The sequence below is a fragment of the Conger conger genome, chromosome 4 (genome assembly GCF_963514075.1).
Source record: "Conger conger chromosome 4, fConCon1.1, whole genome shotgun sequence".
Lineage (NCBI taxonomy): Eukaryota > Metazoa > Chordata > Actinopteri > Anguilliformes > Congridae > Conger > Conger conger.
In genome coordinates this window covers 35,941,966-35,954,423 of record NC_083763.1, presented here as the reverse complement: position 1 = coordinate 35,954,423, position 12,458 = coordinate 35,941,966, and the positions used below count along the sequence as shown (strand labels likewise).

The following is a 12,458-nucleotide window of genomic DNA, read 5'->3' as shown; positions in this document are numbered from 1 at the left end:
GTACGTTCTCCTGAGCTTTCTCCAAACTTAGACAATCCATACTGGGAATGACACAGTTTATATGCAGTACCTGAACAAATGGAAACTAGCTGAAAGGAAGCACTTCAGGTTTCCTGGTTAGGCCAAAGACAAATGATTATCGGTACATAGACCTCAAATCAATCAATGTACCAAACTAACATCTAAACATAGTTTGCTGTTACTGAGTGTGTGTGATGCAAATACTCTAATACAACATTAATGACTTAAAACATCATAAAGAGAAGTGCTGTCGCACCGCACGTGATAAAACAGCGCACAGAGGAATATGTGCAATGCCACTCACAGCTCAGCTCACAGTCTCCCGCTTTTTCGCCCTACAATGGAGTCCGGCACAGCGAGAATAACCCCACACAGCAGTCACCACCTGCAGCTGCTGAGGAGAAGCTTTCACGGAACGCCTTCAGACCACCAGTGAACGAGCGTGCAGAATGTCAGCAGTACCAAGTAGAGGTCAGCACCCAGCATTCTGTCTTCCCACCTCACAGTGGAGTCAGGTGACGTGAGTACAGCCTCACACGGCAGTCAACACCCACAGCTATGGCACCCCGGATGACTTCAGACCCCCAGCACAGCCTCCACATGCAGTTGGATCCACACCTGTTCCAAAGCCACTGAACAGTCCACACAGCCAACAGGGTCAGTACTCTTCTGCTCATGCAAACACACCACCTATGATAGACTTTGCCAAGTTCCTTGCACGCAGAGAATTAGTGACCACTGGCCTCACAAAATTCGATGACACGCCAGATAACTTTAGGGCATGACAGTCGTCATTCTTTAATGCAACGCAGAGCTTAGGGCTGACATATAGGGAAGAATTGGACCTTCTCCTGAAGTAGCTCGATCAAGAGTCATCTGAACACATGAAAAGGATCCGTGCTGTTCATGTCACAAACCCAAGTGCTGCCCAACATCTGTCCTGGGACAGACTTCAGGAATGCTATGGCACACCAGAAATAGTGGAAAACGCCTTGTTCAAAAGACTTGATAGCTTCCCCCGTCTGTCTGCTAGAGACAACCCAAAACTGAGAGAGCTCAGCGATCTTCTCATGGAGCTGCTGGCAGCCAAAAATGATGGATATCTTCCTGGCCTGGCCTACCTCGACACTTCTCGCGGGGTAAAGCCCATAGTGGAGAAGCTGCCAACAGGTCTGCAGGAAAAATGGCTCCACACCGGCTCGAAGTACAAAGAACTTTCCCCCCCTTCTCATATTTTGTAGACTTTGTCTATGGCCAAGCCAAGGCCCGAAATGACCCGAACTTTGTCTTGTCGAGCAACAGCCAGTCGTACAGCAAAGGCGAGAGAACTCCAGGAAAGCATAGTGGATTCAAGACTGCTATAGCTGTGCACAAGACAGACGTGTCTGCTACTGTTGACACAGGCTCCACAGCCACTACAGACAATGACCCAGCTCGATACTGCCCTGTACACAGAAAAGCTCATCCCTTGGAAAAGTGCAGGTCATTCAGAATGAAAACACTGCAAGAACGGAAAACCATCTTAAAAGAACACAAACGCTGTTTCAAGTGTTGCTCCCCAAACCATCTAGCTAAGGACTGTCCAGCAACAGTGAAATGTGGTGAGTGTGACAGCCAAAGACACTGCTCTGCAATGCACCCAGACACCTCTCTGCCTTCCCCTCCATCGCCCACTCCACAAGCAGACACAGCAACACAAGGCAGTCCCCCACTCGAAGTGACATCACGGTGCACTAAAGTCTGCGGCAAGGGCAGCCTCCTACGCTCCTGCTCAAAGGTGTGCCTGGTGCGTGTCTTCCCCCAGGGTCAGCCAGAGCGCTCCATCAAGATGTACGTCATACTCGACGATCAGAGTAACCGCTCTCTGGCCCGCTCTGAATTTTTCCACCTCTTCAAGGTTGAGAGCAGCCTGTCACCATATCTGATGAAGACCTGCGCCGGCACCACGGAGATGACAGGAAGAAAGGCTGCGGGCTTCCAGATCGAAGCAGTGAACGGAGGTGTGTGCCTGAACCTTCCACCTCTCATCGAGTGCAATGAAATAATGACCAACAAATCTGAAATTCCAACTCCAAAGGTAGCCCTCGCACACACTCATCACTCCTCATATTCCCAAGCTGGATCCCGATGCTGAGATGATGATCCTGCTAGGGAGAGACATGATACACGTGCACAAGGTGAGAGAGCAAGTCAACGGTCCCCACACCGCACCCTTTGCTCAGCGTTTAGACTTAGGCTGGGTGATTATAGGTGAAGTGTGCCTTGACAACGCTCACAAACCAACCCTAAGCGTCTTTAGAACACACGTTCTCCAGAATGGACGTCCGTCACTCCTCAATCCTTGCCACAACAGCATCTGCGTGAAAGAGAAACCATGCTACGGCGGGGAGCTCAGGTATGGCCACTCAACACACACGCTGAAGCCCATGCCAGCTGAGGAACAGCTCGGGCTGAATGTCTTCCAGCGAACAGACAGTGACAACAGGTGTGCCATGTCCTACGAGGATGAACTCTTTTTGAAAATAATGGAAGTTCAGCAGGATGAAAAGAACAACTGGGTAGCTCCGTTACCATTCAAGTCACCTCGTCCTCTGCTCCCGAACAGAGAGCAAGCAATGTCACGTCTCAGCTCTCTACGACGCACTCTGAGCAAAAACAGCGAGATTAAGCAGCAGTTCTCCTCCTTCATGGAAAAGCTGTTTGAAAACAAGCATGCAGAAAAGGCACCGCCCATAAATGACACACAGGAATGCTGGTACTTGCCCTTTTTCGGGGTGTATCACCCCCAGAAGCCTGGGCAAATACGAGTCGTGTTTGACTCAAGCGCCCAACTGCACGGCCTGTCCCTCAACTCAGTGCTGCTCACAGGCCCCGACCTGAACAATACTCTCTTGGGTGTGCTGTTGTGTTTCAGGAAGGACCTCATCGCAGTCACTGCAGACATCCAGCAGATGTTTTATGGATTCCTGGTGAGACGTGAGCACAGGGACTACCTCAGATTCCTGTGGCATAAGGACAATGAACTGTCCAAGGAGATTCAAGAGTACCGCTTATAGGGTGCATGTCTTTGGCAATAGCCCGTTGCCAGCGGTGGCCATCTATGGGCTACGACGAGCTGCTCAGAAAGGAGAAGCAAGGCACGGTGCAGACTCAATGCAGTTTGTTCAGAGACACTTTTATGTAGATGATGAGCTCGTGTCAGTGCCCACAGACCCACAGACAGAGTAGCTCAAGGGAAAATACCTGAGTTTGGCTTGCTGTTTAACTGTGCTAACGTAGACTAGGCTACATAACGCGTAGGGAGAACAGTACAAGTTTGGTGGGTTGAACTGAATGTAACTGCAACACTACATAATGTAGTTGGTGAAATCATTGATTGTGTCTTTGATCTAATAATCCTTTCAGTTTTTTTAGGCTGGTGAAATAAAGGTTATAAATATCAATTTTGATGCATTGTATGTTTAAAATAGACTTCAGACATAAATGATCCAGGATTAAATAAATTAAGTTAATTATAAGGATGGAGGTCACGGTCACAATTTTGTGGACATGGACATTTTCTTAGCTAGAGGTAAGGCGATACATTTTCTCAATTTAGCTTTTTCGACTAAAATCGATAACCAAATTAGTTGACAACAAATGTAATTGTTGATTAGTTGGTGACACGATCGCATGTGTTTTTCACACCCGGAATGCTCTTACTAGAATGAAGTGAACAATAGCGCGATGGCAACTCCTTCATGACCAAAAACCAACCTGAAGTGGTTTATTTCCTTAGAACTGGAGTGGTTTATTCCACTTATACCATGACTACTCCCCAAAGAAATCATTCTGGGCTTATTTCAAATTCCTATTTTCTTATTTTGAGAAAAGAGTATCACAGTTTTACTTGTGCACATTGGTAGAATATAGCTAGACCCTTGCTAACTAAATTGAATTTAACTAATAGCAATTAGCAAAATGTTTAGTGATCACTATCTCCACAGTCTGGATAAATCATAAAAATAACACGGTTTTAAAATGTTGCCCATTAGTTTGAAAGAAATGTAGCTATGTAACTACACATGAACTTACACTGCTACAACGTAACCCCCTGTCACTAACTAGAGTTTAGCTGACTCCAAAGGCAATCAAAAGCCTAGAATCAAGACCAGATACTCAAAGCTTTCTTATACTTGCATTAAGGAAGCAATTGAATACACCTGACTAATCCGAAACAGCTGAGAAGCCAACTGTACAATTACTTCTTTTTCTTTGGGGGGGGGGGGGGCTATGTATAAAAGTCTGCACTTTAACCTCATATTCATTCTTTCATTTCAAATGCAGTGTGCTGGAGTACAAATCCAAAGAATTGAAATGGTAACACTGTTCAAATACTCACTGTACGTCATGATGACTCTAACCCCAGAAGCTGTATTAGAGAACAGATCTAGGTCAGGATATATTGGGCGCTAGGGCTGGCTAATATATTGATATTATATTGATAATGTGAAATGAAACTAGATATCGTCTTAGATTTTGGATATGGTAATATCATAATATGGCATAAGTGTTGTCTTTTCCCGGTTTTAAAGGCTGCATTACAATTAAGTGAAAGAATTTTCTGAACTTACCAGACTGCTCTATTATTTGCCTTTACCCACTTAGTATGGCCAAAAAATGTTCTATTTTGGTCTCATCTGACTCTTGCAGTCATAATTCCAATGATTTTTGGCTAATTCTAATTCCTAGATGCTTTGTTTTGTTTGTTGTACTCAGTAAAGATTGTCTTTGTGCTACAAAAAGAGTTTGTTGGTAGGTGCAATTTTAGGGTTTTTTAAAGACCTTTTTACCCCAAGACACAACCAATCATTATCTGTGATCTTTGGGTTCCTTATGGCCTCCCTCAACATCTTCCTTCTGGCAACCATTCCATATGTTTTACACCTTTTTATTATTGCCCTAACAGTAAGTGGTATTTTCAACCGTTTATGTATTTTTTTTTTTTTTACCCATTACCCAAATTATAGTTAATATCATAACTATTGTGTCTTCTGAATTGACAGTTCTTTCACTTTTCCCATTCTAAAAAGTCAAAGAATTTGCTAGTACTTATATTTAAATCGATATGGTTCAAGCTTTGAAGAGTGAAAAATACATACATCCCAATTGCCTCTGGAGTGTCAACCCATGGTTATCTTTTACAAGTATTTTTTGAAGCTCACTGTTCTGAAGTGCAGGAAACAACATGCAACATGATTGATTAGATTACATTTTCCACAACTTGCTAACTGCACTGACTTAATGAACTCAATGGCGTTAATGAACCAGGATCCAGATTGTCAAATAACTATCAAGTCTCATTTGTGAGTCTCAGGGGTATTCTCATCTTCATTTGAGTATGATTAGTGTGTTTCCACATATAATTTTTTTCCTTGATTCCTCTATTGTATTATTAATACATTAGATGTTTTTAAGCCATGGTCCATGTTTTCAGTCAATGAAAGTGTCCAGCGCAGATCGTTCAGTAAATACATTAAATTACATAACATTACTTGGACACTGATCGAGCGAATATTACCGTTGGCTTTTTCGTTGCTTAGCATTAGCACAAGCCATTCCTCCATAGTTAGTTGGCTGAACAGCGTTGTCAAACTAGTTAGCTTACTGTCCAGCCAATGAATAGAAGCCTGTTTAATTTTCATGATGTTTTCTTTTTCTCACTAACAAGCTTTGAATGTAACAAAAAGCAATAGTAAATGGGCAGCTTACTTTGTGTTTTGAAGTGTAGTTGAATAGCTTCCGAAAAGGTCCGGTCCTGGCTCGTGATCTGCGCCCAAGGTGGGAATCTGGTTTATGTCTTCAGTCCACCACCGTGTGGTGTGGTAGCCTCCTGTCTTGTTTAAATTAATCATATAGCTAAATGATAAATATGAAAAGACTGTCTTGCTAACTAGCTGGCAACCGTTTACTTTTCCATGAGAAACACACAATTGAAATATGACTATTTGTAGGAAAATTAAAACCTCACTTTTAATATTAAGATGTATGAATTATTAAATGACATTAAGTGCTTGGAAGGTTCCAGATGTAGCCCAGCGCTATTCAACTCTATGTCCTGCGGTAGGGGTGAGCGAGTACTACATTATTAGTATCCGTTAATAAAGCAGGCCAATTCTCTGATCATGAATCCAATTACTTGGACTTGGATTTACTCTTTGCAGTATATTACATCTGCCATATAATTCAGTAAGACAAATGTACAAAACCATAAGTATGATTTTAAATACATGATGTGCTTGATCTTTATGATTGATAATGTACAAGGTCCTACCTCTCCTTTATAGCCGAAACATCACTAAACATTGGTAAAATTATCAACTATCAATAATTATTATGGGTACTCGTCTAAAAGAGTACACAGCTCACCCCTATCCTGTGGCCACAGTGTCTGCAGACATTTGCTTCAACCATGCTCTACCTCACTTGGTTTCACTCCTTTCCTTATTTCACCTGCTTGGTTCAGATATTGAGCCAATTCGTGGCTCACAGGACACATTATTTGTGTATGTAGCTAGATTTGGCAAAACAGATTTTTTTTTTGATAAACAAGAATTAGATTTGTACTAATGGTTTAAAAATAAAATAAAATTGTCACAGACAATTAGCACACTGATATTCATTGACCATAAGAAAAGTCAGGTTGCACCATGCAATTACTTATTTTAATATTAATCAGGTGACTATGCTTTAACCTGCATTATACTGCCGCACAATGGTACTCAAAAGTCAGAATCTTAGTTGTTAATCTCATAACAGATTTATGCGGCAATTGTACCTCATAAATGAATGGCTGTTGAGCCAAATGGAAATAAATACCATGATATTTTCATGATTCACATGTACTATGGTAAACATGATGCATGGTATAGTGCAGGTTCCATGGTGCCCTCACCTAAAAGTATGGTACATTTCCATGATTAATGTATACTGTGGTATACTTAGTAAAGTGGCATGGTAATATTATGGCACAATAAGTGTACAGTGGCAGCACCACCATAAATCACCACCATACATTTCCACAATTCTCATTTATACCATGGTGTGCATCAAAGTACCATGTTTGTCCTCTGAAAATAATCTATTTGGTTGATGATTCAAAGAGAATATTTGATTGAATCCTCAGCAGCCTGCCCAGTGGTACATGTTGTTTGAAGTAGACCACCATAGTTACATTACCCAGAGCAAGTATTAATGCATTGTGTGTTGGAAGCCTTGTGAAGATAATGTTCTCGCTGCTTCTGTGAATTTCCTGTCTTTTTCGGCTTTTGCCAATCATTATGTCTTCTTTAAAACATAGGTTTTGGGTTGAATTTCCTATCTTTTTTGGCTTTTGCCAACCATTGTGACATTATCTCTCACTTTGAATGTAGTTTTGTATGTAGACTTTTTTTTACTGGAAGGTAATGTAATCATATCTAGAGTACTCTGCAGAAGACTTAGGCACCCAAGACTTTATTATATATATGTTTATTTTTTTGTGTGTGTTAGTATAAAAGAACACATTTTGGATTTCCAAATATTCATTTTCCTAAAGATTTAATTTCACAGAGACATTTTTGTATTTAATTTTAAAAAGTAACACATTACTCTAACTATTCTATCAAATTAATAAAATGTAATGTCAAATATATAGTATGTTTATTTAGGACCTTTCATTTAATTCTTTTTGAAAGAATCTTATCTGTACAGAATGTTATACAGGTGCCTAAGACTTTTGCACAGTACTGTATATAAACAGTGGTTGCCCTGACCGATTATATCTTGTGTTATCTGAAAATAAACCATTTAAAAATCTGCATTTTACAATATTCCACTTGCGTTCTGAATAAACTCTGCTAATTTTGACTTGAACTATTAATGACTATTATAATTTAAATTTTTGACCATTTAAAAAGAATAGAGTTTAAGACTGTGACCTATCAAATGCATAATCGCCCTTACACGTAAACGTCACAGCAGCAAAAGCTTCAGTGAAATAGCCAACAAGCCTTGAACCCCTTGAACCACATTATTTTTCGCCTTTTCCGGTCCGAGTCAAAAATGAAATAGTTGAAGTTACGGTAATTGTCCCGAAGCATTGCAATGGCTGATTTAGCAAAACCTTCAGCTACCGTTTGGCCTGGAGCCATTGCAAAAGTCTAGTTAGCTAGGTCACTAAGCAAATGCAAAAAGAGAAGAGATGAAAGAGATGCATGCGCTTTACTTTCTAAAACTTGCTGCTCAAGACCATGTAAATATTATGATACTAACGACAACACGTTAGATGCCGAAAGCTGATCGGCTGAGAAACATTATTAATATTTCCACAGGGTCAGTCTGTGTGTGTGTGTGGCAGCAATTATTTCCACAGAGTCAGTCGCAGTTGCTGTAGCTTCTGAAATCAGCACCTTTAAATACGACAAAGTTAACCTCAAAGTATCTGCTTGTTTGGAAAGCAAGATAAAGTGACCACTGATATAAAGATGTCTGTAATCAGTAAATATAGTGTATTACATACACCAATCAGCAGCAAACATTAAGCCCACCTGCTTAAACCAGTTTTTTCACGATTAAAAATGCTTTAAACTGTATAAACTTGTCTATAAACACTTCATATTTAATTATATATGTGTACTTATATAAGCAGATAATCAAGTGAATTGCATTCAAAATAAAACATTTAAAATGAAAATTGAAATCTTGTAAGCCCATTGGGCCCCGGGGGTGCATTGTTTTGTTATTTAAATATGTTGGTACGTAGTGGTGTTCATGATCACGTCATAACAGGTGCTCCAGGACATGCAGAATCTTTAAAAAAATAAAGACCACCCGCATCCGTCTAATCCTTAATCAGTTTCACCCTTCTTCCCTCCATTGGAATTACATGGGATTGCATGTGGTGAAACTTATGTAGGGTTACGTGAGCATATTAAGTTTTTTCTTCCCAGCTTGCCGTAGCAACATTGACCAAAGTTAAAAAAAACAAGGATAAAAACAAGAAAGTAAGTTTTCTTTCATTTACTAACAGTTATGATTAGGATTTGGGGAGCTCCATCACAAGATCATTTCAATAGCTGCTGACTACACTAAATATGTTTGCTAGCTACCTACATGACCAACCAACCATACGCTAACTCTACTGTTCAAACAAGCTAACGTTACAGCATGATCAAAGACAGTTACTAGCTAGCTCTGCCTATTTTGCTAGATATGATAGCTAGCCAGGTAATTAATGTAGTGGCGGGCAGTGAAAGAGAATGAACAGAGAAGATGTCATGCCTCATGCCAGGATGTGCTAGCTGTTGATAGCTACAAATCTGGAGATAACGTTACATTAAGGCAATGTCGTTTTGTAAGCTTGGTGGTGACAACTAGTCTGCTGTTGTTGGTTTAATGTATATGTTTTACAGGACTTAATAACTTAGCTAGCTAGAAGTTGCCATTATAGCTAAATTGTCCTATTTAATGTTACACAGGTAGCTAGCTAACGCAATTAGCTAGTAATGTTAACGTTACTTTACCACCAAGCCAATATAGACTAGCTAGCTAAGCATAAAAACATAGAGGTAGCCAGCTATCCCAACAAGACACACCGATAGACATTTAATGGCTAGAATAGCTACAGACTAACCAGAGATGCTGTTTTTTGTGGTGTAAAGTATGTTATCTATTTATCCAGGGTCAGACATAATGTTATTTTGCAAAATCAGATCCTAGAGCAGCAGTGCAACAAAAACCTGAAGTATAGATAGATAGCTAGGTAAGTAACACATTAGTTGGTGTAAAAAAAAAGAAGATACCAAAGATAACTAAGAAGATAGTTAGCTATCAAGAACTAATGTTAGCTGAGCTAACTGCCATCTTGAAATAGCCTTGATGTGTCCCATTAGCCGGAAAGTGCATACTCCGTTACCACCCTCCTCCACTCTGTGCTACTGAAATATATATATATGCTATATATAACACCCAGCATTAATGATCAGTAATCTAATCGGTCAAATTTTCCCATGATAACTGACATATGAAGGGCCATATGGCATAGGCTACGTTTCACTAATGTACAGATATGTTTCTGAATTGGCGTATGTGAGATGCAACAAACAATAGCCAAGAACATAAAACTGTTACAGTACATGGTGTTGAAATCGGACACATTGGGATTCTGGGATTAGCCTATGGAGCTGGTAAAACTGGTCAACCAGCAGTTTCAAAACCTAGCTCAAGGTGTCTTTTTCAACGGGTTGATATTGGCTTGCGAAGATGGACAGGTATGTAAAGTCATACAAGCAACGAGAAAGCAACGATACAGAACAGGGGCCTCATTTATAAAACTGTGCTTAGGATTCACGTCAAAAGGTTGCGTAAGCATGAAACCTATTCTGATTTATAAAACAGTGCATACGCACGTCCCACGCCAGTTTTCCTTTATAAATCACAATCAACTCTAAGTGTGGCGCAACTTTGCCAACTTCATGTCCCGCCCACAGTTGCCTATAAATAGGCAGTGAAACACCCCTAATGAATATGCATTTCACGAAGACGACAATCGCAAACGTTGAAAAGAAGGCCAAGAAAAGGGATTTCAGCCATTTGATTGCCTCTGAAAAGCTACAGGTGTGGGAATTATCCTGATTGATTGTAAATGACAAACAGTTCTGCACAACGAATGTGATGATGACGATGATAATAATAATATTATTATTATTATTATTATTATTATTATATTATTATATTATTATTATATTATTATTATATTATTATTATTATTAATTATTATTAATAATAATAATAATAATAATAATAATACACGTTATTTGTCTGTGTATGCCTGTGTTATCAATTGTATTATTCAGTTAGGTTCCATATTTATTTTTCCTTTGCTTATTTCTTTTAAGAAGTATTGGCGTAACTGTAAATATAAATAAAAAAATCATATTTTTCTAAGTTGTGTTTTTAAGAGTGCGTTATTTTCCAATAGTGTACAGTAAGATTCCCCTGCTCGTCCAGTACATAAATATAGTGTCAACAGAGTAAATGAAACAAAGGGATTCAAGTCTTTCTGACATTCAGCAAGCGCATTAAGCGCATTCTCTAGTCCTTCTTTTGTGATTTGTGGCATTAAGTATTTATTTTGATATTCTCCAATCAAGGGTAAGTCTAATGAGTTCAGGAATGTTCTTACATTTTCTTTGCTATTTTGTTTTCGTTGAGAATACAACGTCCCGTAATATGTTTGGAATGCATTGTCTATTTCATCTAAGTTGTTATGCAATTGTCTTGTCCCGGGGTCTAATATTTTGTATATTGATTGTGAGACCTGTTTCTTCCGTATTTTCTTTGCTATAATTTTGTAGCTTTGGGGCCTACTTCATAATATGATTGTCTTAAAAATGTATATATTTTTCTCTAACTCTTCTTTGTAAAATTTGAAAACTGGGTTTTAATTTCTTTAATTTGATACATTTTCTCGTCATTTAGATTTTTTTCTGTTTGCTTTTCTAATTCCTTTAGGTTAATTTCAAGTTGTTTGAGTTTAGTTTCTTTTGCTTTTATAATGGCTGTACTTAGGGATATTAATTTGCCCCTAACAACTGCCTTTAGAGTGTCCCATAGTATATTTGGGTTTATTTCCCCATGATCATTTAGTTCAAGATAAGTTTTAACTTCAGCTTTTATTTGCTGTATGACTGTTTTGTTATTAAGTAGGCTTGTGTTGAGTCTTCAAATCATTTCTTTTTTGGTCTACTGTCTAAATACAGTGTCAAGTGTAAACTGGTGAGTGGTCTGAAATACCATGACCGTAAATCCTCAAATTGTAGCCGGGGTCTTTTATTTACTTGGGCTGCACAAAGCACAGGCCTTTATTTGGGGCAGGCTTGTATTCGAGGCAGGCTTTTATTTCTCATTAGGCTTCTGTCGTAGAATTTTATTCTTAAGGATCTTTTTTTCCTAAAGTGCGTCTTATTGTGAGACATACGTTTCATTTGGAGCAGCATACCGGTAGGCTATCAAAAGATTTTCGCTTTGGTTTGGGATTTAATTGACTCTTGGACTGTTTGATTCTATTGCTAAATGTTGGGACTGATGGGCACTGAAATCTGGGGGGTATTTGATGGTTCACTGTCTTTACGTAGTGGAAAGTGTGTCGGGATTTCCACCCGTCTGTTTATTGCGAGCCAAGGCAGCCGCTTTCATTCATTAATTGAATGTGCGCTGTGCTGTGATTTACTTTTTATTAAATCTGTAGGCTGGAATGCCTTGCGGCAACAATTGTGTTTAAATGCCTTTGGCAAGCTACTCAGAAGGGGGCGGCAAGCGACTGGTAGCTTGAGAGCAACGTGTTGGAGACCCATGGTGTAGGACAACGACTTTTCATTGGCAACAGTATTAAACCAACCAACAATATAAAATATTAA

The 12,458-nt window shown here is 39.4% G+C and overlaps 1 protein-coding gene across 1 annotated transcript in view; it reads right to left on the bottom strand.

The window, feature by feature from the left end:
* Window positions 1-12,458, bottom strand: part of LOC133126607 (suppressor of tumorigenicity 14 protein homolog) — a 460,185-nt gene that overhangs the window by 428,434 nt on the left and 19,293 nt on the right. The window lies entirely within an intron of this gene.